The sequence below is a fragment of the Folsomia candida genome, unplaced genomic scaffold, assembly GCF_002217175.1.
Source record: "Folsomia candida strain VU population unplaced genomic scaffold, ASM221717v1 Fcan01_Sc002, whole genome shotgun sequence".
Taxonomy (NCBI): Eukaryota; Metazoa; Arthropoda; class Collembola; order Entomobryomorpha; family Isotomidae; genus Folsomia; species Folsomia candida.
The window spans coordinates 2,567,463-2,587,524 of NW_019091194.1; the positions used below are offsets into that span (position 1 = coordinate 2,567,463).

General features: G+C 37.8%; 1 protein-coding gene across 1 annotated transcript in view; it reads left to right on the forward strand.

The window, feature by feature from the left end:
- Window positions 1-234: 234 nt before the first annotated feature.
- LOC118434467 overlaps window positions 235-20,062 on the forward strand; it is a 29,771-nt gene continuing 9,943 nt past the window's right edge. Inside the window, exon 1 of the mRNA XM_035848080.1 lies at window positions 235-1,168. The gene's annotated coding sequence lies outside the window, so the exon portion shown is untranslated. The remainder of the gene's footprint in view (window positions 1,169-20,062) is intronic.

Sequence of the window (20,062 nt, forward strand, 5' to 3'; positions counted from 1 at the left end):
TAAAATCTCTATAATAATGGATACTAGATTGATGTATTTCGTTTTGGGTATTTCACATTTACTGCTGATCACAACTAAACTATTTAACTTCATCTCCACCAAAAACCGTATACAATTTATTTCTCACCACCACTTTCCATTTCCTTCCCTTCCTCCTCACTCTCCATACAAATGCACAAACCGATTCTCACACTGGTCTCCCTTTTCCCTTCAAATACCCAACTTCCTCGCTCACCCGAACCAGTAGTGTTCCAGACTTTGTGAAGGAAGGAACGAGCCCATCAGCAGCCACATCGTGTCATCGTCTCAATTCTCGCGTTTATTTTCCACTCGGAAAAGTGAGACCATTCATTCATTCATTTTTTGCATTTCAACTTCCTCCTCCTCCAAGCTACCAACTTTTTAGATAAAGGTTTTCAAATAAAGTGCCCGACTTATTCGCCACGTAGCAGTTTACATCCGGGCAGTAAAAACAGTTTTGCGGTGTTTTATTTCCTTCTTCATTTCACTTTATGTGAATTGAATTGGACTGGATTTCTCAATAGTGGAAAAAAGAAACTTTGTTGGAGAGAAAACTCTTTAAAATTCTAGCTTCGCCCTCCTAACTCAGTTTGACTTTCTCTCCTCTGTAAGAAAGCACTTTTTCCTGCTTAAACTTTAATTCTTAACTTTGCCCAGGATAAGTATTGTGTGTGTTTGTATGTGTGGAAGTAAGTGATATTTCACTCTCTGGACGAAAACCTCTGGAAAAATAAGTAAGAAGCGTGCTGGGTATCGTTGCCACATTTAATGTTGGTTTAGCCCCACCGTGGACGTGGACACTGGATGCGGACAATCTTTCACTTTCGTTTCGTCCAAGAAAAAAAGAACTTATTTAGTTAACTTGTGACTCAAAAAGTGACAAATGCCCACTTAGCCTAGTTCTCTCTCTCTCTGGCAATCACTCACTCAATCAGGAGACCGTTTCGAGAAAAAGTGTAAAAAAACTAGATACACCGTGCTTTTATTTCCCCTTCGAAGTAAAGTAATCCTACCGACAGGACGGAAGAAATTGGGATCATGGACTTGGATGGATAGCTCCATTCTTCTTAAGGAGAAAGTTGCCCAGGACAGGATTTCGGTGAGGTGGTCGTGATCTTCGCAGGAACGAATTATTTTATTATCAAAGGTAACCGCAACATGTAAAACTTTTTAAACCTTTTTAATAAGTGTTGCTTACTTATTAAACGAGGGTCTCGAAATCATAATTAATTACTGTTTGAACGAGCTAATTGGATTATGCAAATGTTCCTAGATTAAATTACATGTCCTGTTGAGTAAAAACAACAAAAATTTCTATGCTCGGTCGTCGCGTGATGTTCGAAAACAATGAGCGTTTTCGTTTGTTCACGAGGAATAATAATATTGTAGAATTGTCTACTTTGCAAATCCTACTAGTTCTCCAGGCTAAAGTCCGGGCTAGAGTTACATGCCTACCTTTTTCCCGTAATGGGAAAGTGACACGTAATGTTATCCTTTCTCTACTACTGAAATCGTGGCAATAATGAGAACGTCGAGGACAAAGTAGACGGCCGGCAGTTCGTCAATATGGCACGTTTTATGCGTAATTCATCTCAAGTAATGAGCTGTCAAACCTGTGCCAAAATGTAACAAAGGGAAGAATGGAATGAAATGAATTCAATTTTTTCCTTGTATTACTTCCGGTTGGCAAATTGGCAACGTACGTATCCTAGCTCACTCATTTTTGACAACCTTGATTGAAATTAAGAATTTATTTACTTTTTGGTAAAACAGAAGGTCTTAAGTTTTGAACTGGAAATGTCAAAGGTGACCAGTAAAAGTTGTGAAATAATTTAAAAACCCATTTTCATCGGGACGATGAATTGTCAATAATATAATAATCAGAGGTGAATTTACATTGATTTATGACAAAAGCGAAGGTGATTAAGTTTAATATTCAGGTCAGGAGGGGAAGCCCCACGGTTCGATTTCCGCCGTCGAGGAGCTAGACTGGAATTTCTTGAGGAGAAAGTGACTGACTTTTACTACGTATACAGAGTTTGTATGTACGTATAAGTGGCTGGTTAAAGTAAGCAATAGATGACTTGACTGCTCCAACGACGACGATTTATGACATGTCCTCTATAAATCCACTACACTAGTCTTTTATGACGGGCACCTCAAACACTGTCATTATCATATTATCATCACTTTTCATACTTTGTTCGCACCCACTATTTATTACCGCATTGGTGAATTGGTAACCAGTTATTATTACTATCGACACAGGTAAATACGTATTCAGGTCTAGTTTTTTTACTGGATTGGACATAAATATGGGAGCAAATTGCCAATATATTTTGCAGGTTTAAATTATTTTTAGTTTGCTTTTTGCGTTAAAAATCTTTCACCATTCGGCTACGTGCAACTTTCCGTGGGCAATCTCAATCTCAACTAAAATCTATCTCATTCTCGTTTGCAACATTCCGAAAATAAAAATAATACAGATTTATTACCCTGTGTAAATTCAACCATAAAATTTCGTGTGACATTTTTCTCCATATCAGTATTAGATTTTTATTACTGGGAGATTTCACCAGGTGAAATGAACGGCTTGGTTAAAATGGTCCTTATACATACGATGGTATCATAATGGAATGGTTGTTGGTGCAGTGCAGTATTTATTAGCGTTAGGTAACCCTTTCCCCACCTGGATTTGTAATGCCTGTGCTAAATGTGGTGTGATCCAGCCCAACTGTATGAAACACATCCGATTCTGCCAACCTATTTCTTATCAATCAAGGAATCTTCTTGAATTGCTTTCGACACGAAATCCTCCACACACACACACTTCATCAGAATAAGCAACCATTTATTCATTTCATTTCGCGTTCTTCACTTATTCATTTTAATATGGAAAACGGGTATATATGGGACTGGAGGATAAAGTATGAAATATGATTAATCGTGAGAGAGAAGAGAGCTGCTGGTTTCCGAAATGAATAAAATGAATCAATGTGCATGGATTTGGGTCATCTCCACCCAACTTACGGTGAAAAAAATGAATTCTCATGCTGAATAGAAATGTGAAGAAAGTGATGACTTTGGGATTTTTTAGTCAATAGGATTTAGTGAATTTGTTGTTATTATCAATTTGGGAAAACAGAGTAGGTAACATAACAATGGAGAATAGTAGCTTATCCAATTATTACTGCTTATCACACATTCATGAAGGATCTTTGCCCCCATAATTAAAAGTTAAGGTTAACTTGCAAAGCAGTTTCTAATGCTTGTTCATCATCATGATTTTTAGAGACGTCATAAATCAACACATTGCAGTAGCTATTTATTTAAATAATAATTTGATCGCTTTTTAAATATTTTGTAATTTTAAAAATTCATACAAATGAGAGAACGACGCTCTTCTAAAGGGGTCTTCTTCCTGCCCTAATTTATGGTCCCTACATACAGGAAGCATCGTTAGTATTTTCAATTCATTACGTTTGACAATATGATAATGCATTTTATTTCCCACATGAAGCAATGTGTATAATCATCTCCTCCGATAACCCCACCCTGTAAAAACTTCTCATTCAGAATAACGCTGCTAAAAAACTTTTCTCTTTTATTAATGATGTATGTACGTAAATACATAAATATACAAATGCACATATAAATTCCTAATTGTTATTTAGTTTTGGTTCTTCTCCTTTCCTTTAATACGATCCCTCTTTGTCTGAAATCCGTTCCCATGTCCATCAATACTACGCACACAATGTGACCAAATCAAAAAAGAAGCCCACGTGTCCCTTTTGGTAAAAAGAGAAGGGAGTCCTATTTCTAAGGGGTCCCTTGTGTATTCTGCACGTATTCCAGTGGGAAATGAACTTTCATTGCATTTCATGTCCCCTTAAAAGGACACCCGCGATCCAGGCTGGTTGTTGACTGCGTACCCGTGGCAAGGGTGGACTGGACCCTCGGCCGTAATAAATTAGCAGATAACAAAAGTGCTGATAGAAACGAAAGGGGTTCAAGGGTGGTCCCATCGGGTCATTAAATTCTGGAGCATACGTTACGTTACGCATTAACGAGACAAGACACACTTGCCTTTTATCAAGGACTGATGTAGGGCCGACCATGTCCCTTAAAACTATTAAACAGATAGATTTGTTTGTTTGTGGGAACGAGTCGTTATGATTGTGAATAAGAGAAAATATAAGATCGTCTGCCGGACCGTGGTTTCTAAAGAGAGAAAAATTTAAGAGTCAAATTACGTGGCGGACTCGAATTTCCTAAATGTGAATTTGGGTTAAAAGGCATCTATGTAAATTGATTTCATTTCATATAATTTCATATTTTTCCTTAACTTGCAAAAGAGGACCGTATATATCTTTGCACTTCTGTAATATTCTAAAATATCATTATTTTCATCTTTGTCGTCTTCCTCTCTCAATAATAACAAAATTACCCAGCGAAATTGACATTTTCCTCCTCGTAATATTTCATCCCAACAAAAAACTGACATTTACTTCTGACAAATCAGACATTTCCCTCGAGAGTGACAAGTTCTAATAATTTTCGAGAGATCATTATAATTAACAAGTCTCTCAAATATCTCTGCAAAATGCAACCTGAATCTAACATAATTTCAAAATTAAATTGAAAAAAGTGATTTTCCCATCCAGACTAAATATTTACTTTATAAGTAATACTTCCCATTCAAAAGGAATAAATAATTTAATATTCTCCCATTAATTCGAACACATTTGACATTTGAGAAAAGTCATGTGTGGTGGGTCCCAATCCCGAAAGACCCATTAGCCACCATGGGCTTAAACCGTGTCCATACATCTCTCAGGGTAAAAAAGAGTCAAATGTCATCTCACTCAATCTCCTCTAGACACGGGCAAAAACGTGTGTAAGCCTTTGAAAAACAAAGGCTCCCTTCGCTCCAGGTCTGGTCTTTTGGTTCCATTATCTCCTGATTGCATTGCACTACTTTCTTTATTGCGAACTTATCTCAGTCTGGAATTTAATGGATGTTACGTACATAGTTAGATTATAGCGAGTAAGGGAAAAAAGCAAGCAGAGTAAAGTAAGCAAACCGTAAGAATTAAGATAAGCTGTTATCTCTCCTTCATTTTATTTCTTCTTCTTTCTGTTTTTCTTCGTGTCGGGCTGGTCGATCTGCCACAAAGAAAATGAAGAAGAAAGAGGTTTTAAAGTTGGAGTTATTGTCTCCCACTTTATTTTACTGCTTGTTGCCTTTAATCCTATTTTTATCTCGTTATTTACACCAACCAACCAGCCAACGAGGCATTACGAGAGGGTAAAAAGATGATCCCGTTTCACAGTTATACGGCCGCCATAAAGTTGGCACATGCACTACTCGATATTACAAAAGTCGGAAAATTTATGATAAACACAAAGAGGAAATTAAAATTAAAACGACATTTTAGTTTAATGATGTTCCATAAAAAAGAAGCCTTTTTGTTCAAACACAAACAAATGAATGGTTCACTTATCTTTCATCCAAGAGGTTTATACATGCCAGGAATTGGCAGAGATTCGCAATTTCTTTTGGCCATACATACTAAATTTTGCAATCTGAGCAGTACTAGCCTCGTTATTTATTTACACACTAGTGGATTACATCATCATCATCATACAATTCTCTTTGAAGAATGTAAAGTACGGAGAAAAAAAAGCGAGACAAAGAGATGTGATGAGGAGCGAGTCTCGGTTCGGAAGTCGGATCACATCACATCACGCCAGCCCAATACGCAATAAGACCACGGAAGAGAAGAATTGGTATAGAATGGAGATGGCTTGGGGAGATTTATTTATTGTGGCAAATTGATGGTTTTCCTTCCCTCGGGCTAGAAACACTTCAAAGAATACGAAAACAGTGGCGAAAAGAAGTCGAGTATATAATTTTGGAGGAAGTAGGAAGAAAGTGAATAGAGTCGAATTTTTGGGAAAAAATTGGAAACTTATAAGATTAACTATTTAGTTTTCTGTAGTGTTAAATATATTCGTGCAAATTTTAAAAAATATATAGGTCCAACCAAAAACACGCAAAAAATAAGGAAGTATTTTCCCTTGTTTTTACCACAACGGTTATAGAATTTCATTCATACCACGTCAAACACGCGATTCAGAAAGTGAGGAATGCATCCAATTCAATGAATCTGAACCGACCGAATCAATTTATTTTCACGAATTCACTCCTGAAAAGCAACCCAACTGGGAAATGGTTTCCGTTATTTTACGTATACTCTACTCGCATTCATTCAAAGTTAACCGAAACTTGCTGCATGTGAAGTTCAGGAAGAAACAAAAGTAAAGTTTTTCTTTTGTTGGTTGGACCGACGAATAGAGAGAAGAAGATAACTTTATTCAAGCCAATGTTCAACCCGATATCGAACCCAGTTGACTTCTTGATTACTAGCAATTTAAATTTTAAGTTCGTCCTGCAGGAAGTATGTAATTGAAATTGATGGTGATTTTAATCTCTACTCTCTCAAGGAATAATTGATTCGGTCAATATTTGACAATTTATTTTCAAATTGACCAAGTTGTTTAAAAAACGATTTACAATTTCTAAACTTCGTTCCACTTTTCCTTGGTTAGGTTAGCTTATCGCTAACTCGATAAGCCCCGAGTAATAATAATCCTTCTTCTTACGTACCTAAATCTAAATACCTTACCTCCTTCCATATTCAGGTCGGAAACGACTCGACTAATTTTTCAACTAGCCCTGGAATGAAGTGAGTGAAATGCAATATCAAAGGAAAATAAATTCCATTCCAACTCTGGGAATTAGATGGATGTGGAATGGAATGAGGAAAAGGCGTGCCATGCACTTCATTATATTCCGTTTCGTAATTGCATGCAAGTTGAAAATACCAGCAAAAAGTGAGGCTTACTCAAAACCAAAATATATGTATTTTAATGTTACATACACCGTCGAGAGAGAGAAAATACACATAAAATAAATATAACAAAAACTTTCCCTTCTGTTTTTGATACAGTTATTCACACTAAAATTAACCCTGGAAAGTAAACATGCACAACAAACCTCCCCCATCCATCGGCGCAGAGATCATGTCACAATTTTGTGGTAGAATGGACACAACATTTCACGCATAAGTGAAGTTTCGTGTGAATTTGACGTGCCCTGGGATGACGATGACTGGTGTAATGTCAAACAACAAAAATAATATGTATAGGGTCTCGATTTAACCGAATGGTTCGTATGAACTGCATTCTCTTTTTGGTTCGGTCTCAACTGCAGGAGCAAAAAAGTGGGTGTATTTTTCCGCGTATATTGCGTAGCATTTAGCATTTTCTGTACTGCATGCATGTGGAGATTCATCAAAGTCGGGGTACATTTCATGACTGTGGAAATGACACTTTAACTTATGACCAGCCGCACTAAACCCATTCGTCCATATCCATCAGGCTGCCGTTTCCCACTCCATTAAGTGTGCATTTTCTGATTAATGGGCTTCCAAAGTATTTGTGGAGAGGAGAAGAGATAGAGAAATGCGTGTGTAGGTTGTGGGATTGGGAAGATTTTTTTGTTTTGTGGAGCAGGAAGAGAAGAGAAAGATTTTTGGGATGGTTGGAAAGGATGCAATTTAAATATTTTTTTCGAAATTTGGATTTTTGAATATTTTGAAATTTTAATATCGTTATTTTTAACAATGAAAAGTTTGAATTTGAAATTGTAAGAGTTAGTTGCCAATTTAGAAAATAAGGAATAAACAAATTAAAAATAATAAATTAGGTTGTATGAGTCCCATATAGTAATACAAAATAAATTGAAAAATAATCTAAATTCACGCTCCTGAAGATTTTAGTTTTACTTACATTTCTGAAAGTCAATTGAAATTTGTATCCTCACCCACAAAGTGATGCCAAAACCGCAAGATTTTTGAACCCGAGACCTTAATTGTATTTTTTTCCAATTTTGCTCCATTAAGACATCAAGAAGAGTGCAATGTCAACCTGCAATATTTGACTCGCTCGGAGTTTCGGAGTCTCGGAGCTGGCAGAACATTATTAACTAAAATGCCTTTTAGCGTTGACAGTGACACTGCGGCATAAAAAGAGGTTGAGAAACTCCTGGTCTGGAACTGTGTAATGGCTTTCGCCACTTTTTTTCCTGGACTGATTTTAAGCAGTAACATCATTCACGACCGAATAATAACAACTCTTCTTGTCGTTCGGCAAGGAAAAAAATCAGGGCAGGTTACGGACCAATGGATCACATTAATATATGCCCTTCGTCATTTTACTGGTGCCCAGATGCTGCTGCTGTGAGAACACTAAAACTTTAATAAATTGGGCCTCGTTCGTTTAAAACGGTCCATTAAATCCATCCCTTCATTTAATATGTGACCACAATCAATATTCGTTTCTCACGTTGTCGTTGTCCCATAAATTAAAATTGTTGGTGATTTATGCAAAAGTAAAAGTATTTATTAATCAAGTTTGGTTTGACAAAAACTTGAGGAGGACAAATTGCCCTCAAAAAGTAAATGACCGTGGCGAACCAAATGTATGTATGAAATGTGGTGTTTTTTTAAGCAGGGGTAATTTTTTCTAATGAAAAGGGGACACATACCAAGTTATGTAGGTAGGTTGACAGTTAGTTATATGAAGGAATTCATGAAGTTGGGAGTGAATGGAATGCTAAGAAGCTTGAGTAAAATCGCCATCACGCGTAATTTTATCCGAGAACTTGACCATATTTCTGCTTTTAGTTATGTCGTGCAGCTTCATTTCTGTGGGAGTTGATAATGGGCATTTGTGTGAAAGGTGTAATTTAAAGGCGATCAGTTATCCTCATTCAGTCACTTATTGGTAAGAGGAATGTGAAAGCATCTCATTTTCGTGTTACTTTTACTCCACTCAAACTTTAATAACATATCGAGTAGTCGATGGAAAGAGTGGTAGTTAGTCGGGGAAGGTGTATAAATAGATGCGTATAGTGAATGAACGAGTGCTGTTACATGAATAATAAAATTTGTATTCAAGTTTGCATGTTTGGATGGAATTATGAAATTATGGGATTTTTTATTGTTACAAATGATAATAATATGTGTAGCGACTACATATGTGGTTTATTTGTGGTGGGTGGAAGAAAGTTATAAATAAGTACAATTCGTAATTTATGGTAAAAATCAAAAATCTATAAAAAAAAATTATGAAAGTAAAGCTTATTATTTTTTTACACTATTATGCAACAATTTTATCCTTATCTCTCTTTCATCTGTACGTCATCAATAATCATTTTGCCCTTCCATTCCAATTTTTGAACACATTACGACTCACGATTTTAATACAGATTACACGCCATCACCCTCTCCTCATCCTGATTAAAAGGTCGTTAGTACCACAACCATTTGCTATTTGGTTCGACAGACATTTTTAAAAAACGAGTGTCAAAAATGATTCCATAAATACAACTTATTACATTGCACCCCTGAACTTTTTAATCATTTCATCTCTCTCTGTAATTATCTATCCAAGGCTAAATACGTACGTACGTTGCACATACGGAATGGCGATCCATTAGTTGCGTCATCATCATCATTAATTACAATTTCCTTCCAACCCAGCACTTTCTCGGGTTCGTTCTGGATGATGACTTTCCAACTCTGACTTTCACCCAAGCGTGCATTATTGTTTAGTAGCGAACAACTGCACTGCAATAAATTACACATAAATAATTCAACCGTTGGCTGCTGTATTTAGTTTGAAAATACAGACGCAAGTGTCAAATAAATGTCTTTTCTTCTTCCTCCTCCTCCCACTACAAAAGGATTTATTTCCGAGTTCGGCTCTCTAAAACTGAACCAGCTGCAAGGATGGAGAATAAAAAAGAACTCGGATTGAATTGAATTCCAATTTTTATCCCAGACTGGGAGGATAAGATTAATTGGGGAGGGTTTCAATGTGGAATTTCTTGGCATATTTTTTACAAAATAGTTTTTCAGTGTCATGCAATAGTAGGAAGTAGGAAACTAGGTGTGATTTGGAGATGAGGATGTGATCGGAGAAACTTGAACGTACTTTTATTCCTTTACTGGGAGAAAGTAGTAAAATGGTAGACTGAATCGAACCCACCCCCGGTCCACCAAGTTTTTGGGGTGTAATTTGTGTAAAAAACTGTAGTGGGAGAGATAAAGTGGACAGTTGCCCATTGAAGGGGAAGTTCTACGAGTATTGGTCACTTGACATTAAGAGTCCTAATGTCTGTCCGACCAAGACGATGTGACCGAGCTGGCTGCACATTCGTTCTCGTGGACCAATCGGCAAAAGAGTCTTTTCCACTAATGTCATGTCATGTCGGGGAGAAAGCATTATTACCAAAGACGGAAATGACCACGACCACCAAGACGAAAAGTTTAACCGTTTTGGCTAATCTTTGTCTTTAAGGGGGAGTACTAAAGGGATGCGGAGAGGGAAAAGTTTGGTCGTATTGGTTAACTAGGTACTAATGATGGTCACTCACTTGCCTGGTCAAGATAAGACGAGAGAGATTAAGTTGCATCCGATCTGCTGACCTGACCTTGCCGAGGAAACATTTCTTTACAAAAAATTTCTGTAACATTTCTTTACAAAAAATTTCTATTTCCTGTTTCTCCACTAAAAAGAAGTTTTTTTTACTCCACAATTTTCGAATTACAACTTTAACTACCCGCACGACGCATGTAGTAGCGAAATAATGGCCTCGTACGCATAGCTAGACCCTCCCGGGAGCCGTATAACAATCAGTCGGTACGACGACCAGTCTGAGTTTTTGTCATGTCACAAAGTAGAGATTATTATTATTCGCTAAACCAGAAACCCGACCAAACCACGTACAAAAAGAAAGAAATGAATCAAGTTGAACGCTCGATGATAAAGACAGTGAACTGTTTACAACTGCTTTCTCCCAACCAACCACCATCCACTGCATTTGGTGAGCTTATGTATGACTCTGCTCTGCCTTCAAGAATTAATCGCGTATCGATTGATGGCATGTGTGTCATTATCGAAATTGAATGAAATCGTTGTTGGGTGGTTGTCCTGATGTGTGCGCCATTATTTCAATGTTTTGAGTGAAAGTTGGCCAAGATTTTGACACTGATAACTGATTACGAAAACTTTTTGTCGATTGGTTACATACATCCGCTAGATGTTATGAAAATTTTACTTTTTTAATGGCAAAAAGGAATTAAATTAGTTGATGATAGTGTATGTAACTGGAGACCTGGAATATGGAACTTGTTACGTTTTCACTCAAATTTACCCACGTTTGAAATCCGACACTCCAGTTTCATCCAGGTTTTCATCGCATAATTGGCAACGTCGTCATCATGCATATGTGCACACGGGGTAATAAAACAGTTAATTTAATGAGCCTTATACGACGACGACTATCTTCTCCAACCCATCGCTCCAATTTCTTCAAAATTTGCAAAACAAGACGTCTCCTTCCATCCGTCACGACTTTCATTTCGCCCATTTCGCCCATATTGTCACCAACCGTATCGGATCATCCGTCATAAATTTACAGTCCTGAATTCATTACTCCTGAATTGGCCAAATTTCCCCTAAAATCCGCGAGATTAACTCTTTTACAGCTTTTCCTTCATTTGGCTGGATTTTCTCCTTCGGTCTGTTCTGTTAATTCCTTTTGCACCACACCACACCACAGGGTAAAACTGTGCTAACTAAAAGTGCTGACTCTTCTCAAGATGGGACGTCGAACGAGGTTCAGTAGTAAAATACTTTATGGCGTATTAGTAGACCCTGCAACGGGCCATTACTTTAGATTTACTGCTTTCTCCCTCACTTTATGGTGGAGAAGAGTGCAGTGCAGCATAAGCAAGCAAGCAAGTGCCCAAATCTTCACGATTCGACAACATACATTCGAGATTAACGTATTAAACGCTTAAGAAATGTATGAACTAAAAGTGTAAAACGGCTTGATTGTGACTTCTAGACTAATTCTCCGCTAAAACCGATGTCATGCTGGCATTATGAAAATGGCAAAAAATTGACGAATCATCATCACCATCCATCTTTCTGGTTTATTATTGGGGTTGTAAAAAGCATGGGAGCACTAAAATCTTAACGAGCGAGAGACCAAGAATTCAAATTTCTTAAGATTATTCTAAGAGATTCGTAATGTTTTAGTCTAATCTTCTCCTCCTTCTGTTGGTGACGTTTTAATTCATTCAGTTCATCAACGTGATGATTTTCCTTAAAATAAATCAAAATCAAAAAGTTTTCGTGAAACTACACGCACATTTCTGCTGCTGCTGATTTCAATGTTTTAGACTGAAAACTTTCTCATTTTCAATAATGTTTGCTAGCTGGTGGTGCTTCCTTCCTCTCAATTTTATAATTTCGCCTACCACCGTCACCATACCACAAACTAGGAATAAATGAATGGATGAATGCGTGAACAGCACAGCAGCATCTTTTCGCATTCAACTTTCAATTCGGGAAAGAACTGAGGAGATGTAGATGCAGATGATGATGTTGAACTTGGAGTAAACCATGTAATGAAGCAAGACGACGAACTACTAGTCGTAGAGTACAAACCAAACCAAGCATGCCACTAATTAGACTGTGTGTGTTCATTAATCAACTCTCCTCTTTTCGGGGACATACACACGCACACGCCCAGAAATTTACATAAATTAGGGAAAATTTCCAGAATTTGGGTAAAACCAGGCGTGCGTGTCCCTTTCCCTCCCCCCTGCGTCTCTTGAGTGTGGTGTGGTTTGGTGTATGAGGGTTTATCTTGATGTCTCGAGTTGAGGAAGGAATTTAAAGTTTTGTGGTCTGGTTAGTTTGGAGTATTTTTTCCGGATGAAAAAGTTTCAAAAGAAATGATCGAATTGAGTAGTTAACTAGAAACCGACCGAGGTCTTTCATCGCAGGTATCATTATTATTTGAGGGGAAAGTCTGATGGTAATAAGTAAGGGAAAGTTGAGCAATTATGGAATCGGGAGAAGCAGAGGAGAAGTATTGGAAATCAGATGGGAAAAATTGGTAGGATTTTAAATTTGAAATTGAAATTACATCGAATTTCCAATTTCAGTCATTCGTAAACTATATCGTAGACTGAAGATCCTGTTTCATCTATCAATTATTGAATATTTATATCCTCCTAAAATAATTGTATCCATCGTCGAAGAATCGCAAAAATAATTCCTTTACCAAATAAGACCTAAAATGAATTCAGACTTAACAAAACTTGGGAAAACTAAGAAGACGAATAATAAAAATCTCATTAACTCGAACTTGACACTCGACGTCTCGTTCAAATCTTTTCTCCTGTCTCGTCAAGTGGAGAGCAGATTTACTTTACAACAAACTGACTTTGAGGGACGAAATCTCTAAAATCTTCTACCGTCTCAGTTTCTTTGCATCTTTCCTGCTTAGATTTAGATTTAGACTTACTTAGCTCCTCACGGGGACACGGAATCCGAACCAGTTACTTAAAAATGTCACCCTCCCCTTGTTCCCCCAGCAATTTGGCTTATCTCTTTCCATTCTTTTCCATTACTTTGTCATAAAATAAAATAAAATGTGTGGAATCTGCGTGGCAGGATTTGTATATTTAGATTTTTTTTCTCAAGGAGCCCTTTATTCTTATAAAAGAAACCAGTGGCCGCGGAAGCGTGACAATGTCCCAACGGTTGTTCGATGTCCGCATCATCTGCCCATGTTATTTAAACCCCTCCCTCCCCTATCCTACAATGTTAATGTCCCCACGGCTTCCGCGGCCACTGAAAGAAACAGTGAAGACTCGAGACTTACATAATGCGTATTGGCTTTTTTTATACGCGTGATGGAATAGGATAATGAAATGAATGTCAACTTTCTCCATAATACGCACCTTCCCTCTTACGCACCACACTTCAGATTCGTACCCCAGATAAGAATTCATCTCTATGTTTATGGGAAAAAGAGAGACAAAAAAGATGTCTGGTTGGAGAAAAATGGTAAAGTTGAGTTGGGTTTGATGATTTGAGTGAGACATAAAATTTTCGGGTGCAAGTAAGTAAGAGGTTCCATAAATTTGGGGAAATCCTGGTACTAAAGAAAGAAGAAGATGAAGAGGAGGAAAAAATTAAGACGAATTTTATGGCAAAGACGAGAGAAATAAATGGTTTAAAATTAGTCCACCCACAAAAATTTTTCAATTTTTCCAGAAATATTTCCTATCTCGTGAACTTTTTGGTTTTTGGTCATTAAGACGAGAGCGGAGGAGAGAGGGGGAGAGAGGAAGTACAACCTCATGGGCCTTTATTCCCTCTTCTTTTTGTCATATTTCTACCCGGGCATTATTTTTGCTGTCTTGCATGCCTACTTACTTTTCTTATAAAATTTGTTATCTTCCAACCCATTCTTGCTTAGTTTTTGGAGATACACTTATTGTACCCACTTCTACTAGGACGACGTGTACTTGTGTTCAAAGTAATGATGGGTTGGATCAAGGAGGAGGGGAAGAAGAATGAGGAGAAAAGAATAAGGATCGTCCTAGTCGGAAGCGGATTTTCTCTTGTTATGTTATTATAATAATAGTACTTGCTTTATGCTCTGGGAAGAATAGTTGCCTTCTTCTTTTGCAAGGAAAAATATGTACATGCACAAAAATTGTTGTCTTTTTTTCTATAAAGTATGTAACAAATAAGGAGGAGATTTATATAAAAATAGAAAAAGTGCAGGCAGACTTTGTGAACTTTGCTAATGGGCAGATCCAAAAAAAACATTTAAGATTGATTTGATGAATTTTAAAGTCAGTTTAGTTTTTTTCAGAAATAATAATTTAAAATTAAACACTAGATAGTAAGTTTTTTTTGGAATTGAGTATTTTTTGGTAAAAAAAACTATTTGTAAAAATTTCGAAAAAATATTATTATTCCTTTTTGACTCTCCTAAAATAGTTGGCTTCATTTATTTTTGGACGGAATCTACATAAGAGCAAGGAGCCAAAGTGAAGTTGCCATTAAGCAAAAGATAGTTGGACGAGATAAGGCATGGATGCATATGCTTTTTGGAGCTCGGGATGCGTGAAATGCTCAATTTTGAGTGTTTTTAAGTCTCTCCACCACCACTTGAGAGAGACAAACTTTCTAGATCTATTTGTTCATCAAAATGCAAAAGTTTCCTTTGAACTGGTGGATGAGGTTGATTACCGTCCAATTTTTACCAAATTCTCTCCAGAGTTATTAGGGGAGAATTTCTTTTTCCTTTGGGGGGACCAGAAGCGACAAATTATGGGAGAAGGTGCGTGGGGTGATCTTCATCCTGATATAATTACGCGTATGCTAAGTTAAATATACATACTATAAATTGGAGACTCAATAATTCCTTAAAAAAATATTCAAGATAAATTATCTTTCAAGTTCAAGACCTCCGATTTTCAACAACAGCCACAAACTTCTAAGGAAATAAACTACAAAGAAAGTGGGAGAGATATCTACGTACGTAGTCATTCATTGATTTTGTTGCCTTGTCCAGTTCCACCTTTCTCGCAATGTGGACGTGATGTAGGAACAGATAGTGGTGCTGGGCGAACTTTCTTGTCTCTTGGTGGAAGCAGAATGTTGGTTTGGTTTCGAGGGAGGCAGAGATATTTATCGTCCAGCAGGAATACCGACTTTCTCTCTTTATCTCGGAGGAGGAGAGAGAAAGCGAGACTAGGAAAACGAGAAATGTTGTTAGGTCCGAGAGCCTCGTACACTTCATGAGAGAGAGACAGTCAGGTACCGTGGCCAGGGTTGCAAATTGTGACCGGAAAATTGCGTACTTTCACCCTGTCAGGAAATAATTGGATGTGAAATTTCCCAATTTTGGGGGATATCCTTAATTCTTTTGTGAAGTTGTGAATTTTGACTTTGTAACAACACATGTGTGTTACAAATTTTGTGTTAAAGTCGACTTTTTTACGCACCCTGATCCCTTTCCTGCTTTATTGACCAGCCATGAAATAAGTGGATCGATCCTTTACCAAGCCTAGAAACTCAACGTGATATGCATCGGTCGACTAGAGAGAGGATGCGATAGTTATGCCACGGATTCGAGATGGACAGCAGGATTTGCATTCTTGAACAGAATAACGGAACAGAATGAAAGACTTTTATTCCTTTGTTCTCGACTGGCCGTGTACACATGAAAGCAAGCAGGATGCACAGAAGAGTGGTCTCGGTTTCGAGAGGCATGTATATCCATAAGATAACTTGGCATTCTGTTTACTGTACAATTTTGACATGACGGATGAATTTCGTAGCTTGGTTTGTTTTACCAAATCAACCGTAGAAATTGGACGGGCAAAAAAAAGAAGTAGGACTATGAAAACGAAGTAAATGCAAACCTTGGCAAAAGTGAGGTCTTAATTATTTACGCCAAAGTTGACTGAACACAGCACACCAGAAAAAATTGATAAAGTTGCATAGGTATTTTCAAAGTTTGGAGAACCCTGCTGGCAAAATTATGCGACGTGGCTATGTATCATGGAGGCAAGGAAGGAATTGGATAGTGCGAGGGTTGAATGGTCACGGAATGTCCATGTTACTGCACCTTCTGCATGAATAAATAAACTTGAAAACTGTTTCACGACGCGTGGACCAGGACCACCAACCTGCACAGGGAATTGGGAACGCAGACAATGGATTTTTCGACAATTATTGGGTCACTAAATCGCTAAAGGGACACGTTTTGTGTTACATATCATTTCCAAAATATTAGTAATCGTTAGTGTAAAATCAATCTGTGCTTGTCTTCCACCCAATTTCATTACAAAAATACTCTATTTTCGTTTTTTTTTTCCAAAGGTATTTTTCCTTGTAAAAGGAAGGTGTACCATAAACAGGGGATAAGCCCCTTCAAAAAATCTCAAGTCTAGTAGTGATCCGCCCACCACCACGAAGTAGCAATTCATGTCCTAGACTACCACCTTTCTCCTCCGAACATCTATCCTAATCCTGCAGTGCACCTCACCAACTGCACTTTTGTTCCCCTAAAAATGGTGAAAGTAGTGGTGTAACAATGTAATACAGAATGTCGTATTTTGTACCCCCTGTCTCCTCGGGTTGCATTCCCGTCTCCAAATTGAGTTGACATGCCAGTCGGGGAAAAGCATCGCCGTTTTACGCTCCCCTGTTGTCTCCTATTTCTTCCTGTACAGGTTCCAGATTGGATTTTTTTCCCTACTTATATACGAACACAAGGACCTAAACTGCACCACGGTCCTAAATATTTCGGCAAAAGTACCTCATTGAATTTACTCAGGAATTGGGTATGCCCAACAGAAGTGGTCCTCCTGTCAGTGGCCGCGGAAGCTTGAGGGGACAGAGGGACAATGTCCCCAGGGTTGTTCGATGTCCCCATCATCTGCCCATGTTATACAAACCCCTCCCTCTCTATCCTACAATATTAATGTCCTCACAGCCTCCGCAGCCACTGCTGGTCGGGATACACACTGCACAATGAATTTGTAAAATTGAGACTCCTGCAAGTTTCTTCGAGTATATTGCACTCGTTGCAAGATTGACGAGGAGAGAAAGTCGCCCTCAGTATTGTAACGATGCATGCATGTAACTGATGCGTACGGTGTGCACCTCACTCTTGAATGGATGGATGGGGAAAGCCGTTGCTTTTTATTTTATTTCATGACCAATCGTATTTCCATTGTCATCAATATCATGAACGGTGTGGGTGCCGTATGGCAGGCAGGCAGGGTGCAATGCGATACAATACACAGTTCACGTGAACACAAGGGGACACAGGCTCAATTCACTTTCTCTCTTTCTTTTTTTCTCCAAGAAATAAATGGTCAAGTCAAAATGGTTCCTTAGTCTGACATCGTAAAGTAGCTTTAACTGAGTCCACTTACTCGGTGCAATTCCATAAAGTAAAGGTAGGAAGGGAGAGGAATTGTAGGTAGTTATTGCGTGTGTGAGGAGGATTGAATTGTGTGCAAGATGTGTAATTATTGGCAGATGTTGTAGGCAAAAATGCTAGTTTTGTTCGTTTTTTAACAAATGTTTACGAATTTTCTTGTAAACACTTCAAGATTGCAACTTCAAAATTACGAAAAAAATTATTCCTGTATTTTTAGCCGAATATCGAACCAATTTCGTTTAACATTTCATTTTTTGTTTCTCTTGGAAATCCTCTTTTGCTCATTATTATGCATCTGTCTATCATCCATCCTTCTTAAATATCTTGCTCAATAATATTATGTATAAGGAATGCAAGCACTCCCATAAACTTAATAATAATGACGTGATCTCCAGCAGCGAAATAAACACGTTGCAGAAATACAGCAGGTGGTCCATTTCTCCATAAAACATTTCATTTGAACCATCACACTCCTCGCAACTGAGACCTCGGAGGAAGGAAGACATGAGCAAATTTCAACTTATTTCTGGAGAAAGCATCTCATCATATCAATGTTATCGTCATGCTTGGCAATAAAAAAATACAGGAAATCTTGTTTACTCAACTTTTTCGTGGAACATGGTATGCACACGCCGTCGAAATTTTTTCCTCGCTATATTTGGGGCCCAAGTGATTTAAAATTTTGGTATAAACATAGTCCGTGAGTGAGCAATGAGTGTAAAACTTTAGTGAAAGTGACCCTTGCCAAAATTCCACCAAGTCTTTGAAAAGACTTGAAAGTAGGGATTAAGGAAAGTTTGCTGAATTTATATGAGAAACTGAATTCCAAGGGAGGAACGTAATGTCATGCGGGATGGGATTCTATGTAGCTTGGAACTGTATTATTTTATTATGAATTTTATACAGTTTTCGACTCTGCTGAGGAAGCATAAAAAGAGAAAATGATAGTAAAAACCCTTTGTTTTTTTGTTATGTTAAACAAAGTTGGGAGAAAGAAATGGCTTGTTGTCAAATTTAAGTTATTATTTCAATTTATAAATTAGCTCAAGTTATATTCCAATCGTAAAAATTGGAAACTTTTACATTTTACAAATACTAAAAAAGGTTACTTGTAAATTCGTGCAAAAAAAATCATGACACAAAATCTTGAAGGTGGAAAAAGTAAACCATGCCACAATTCTACGCCAACAATATGTCCCTGTCGCCATCATCATCCATTATTACGTACTGCAGAGTTCCATTCAGACTTCCAGAATTTCATCGTGTAGATTCAAACCTTTCATACTTTCACTTTCTCCATGACCGTTGATGTCGTATCATCGACCCAGTCACACCATACAATATATGTGCTTTTGTATCCCTAATGATATCAGTATTCCACATGCAGCCGTAAAGATAAACATAACAAACCAAGATGAAGAAGAAGTAGGAGGAGGAGGAGAGAAGCACATTGCATCTCGTAAAATAAAGTGTGCCAGTAAAAACGTATCTTGTCCGCTACTCCTTTCTCGGGATTTGCCGATTTTCCGTTCTACATAATCATACACACCCGGTCCCCAAGAAGCAGGGGAGAAGTACCTAAAACAGTAAAAGTAGATATCGCAGCAGTGTTGCATTGCAGCTGTATAACACGTTATCTTACGTAACAGGATATGAGATTGTGCAGATAAGCAGAACACATGGGTGGACGGGGGGTGGGTCATACATAAGAAGATTGAGAGGTAGACTTTATTAGAATTAGGGTGGAATTTACAATAAAGAAAGAAGAACAATGTCGGATGTCATCGCACTTGTACAAGGACCATCTCTTTCCTGGTGCGTTGTCTTCTCTTCTCTGAGAAGATAAGTATCTCGAGAGAGTTACAAAAGGAAATCTCGGATCTCTCTTGTCTCAGAAGAAGAATATGCTTACCACCACCACCACGACGCTTTTGTTTCTGCAGTAAAGTAGGTCACCCGTTCTTGCACCCAAGACTTACTTATTTGGCCATCCCATCCAAGAATTTTGGAAGAGGTTTGCGAATTTTAGATAAGTTACGGACTACTCGGTGGTGGTACATGTGGTCGAGAAGTCTAGGTGCATTTCTAAGTTTTTGCTGCAACAGATACACACAGTTTGCAGAGGATGTGGTTGGTAAAGAG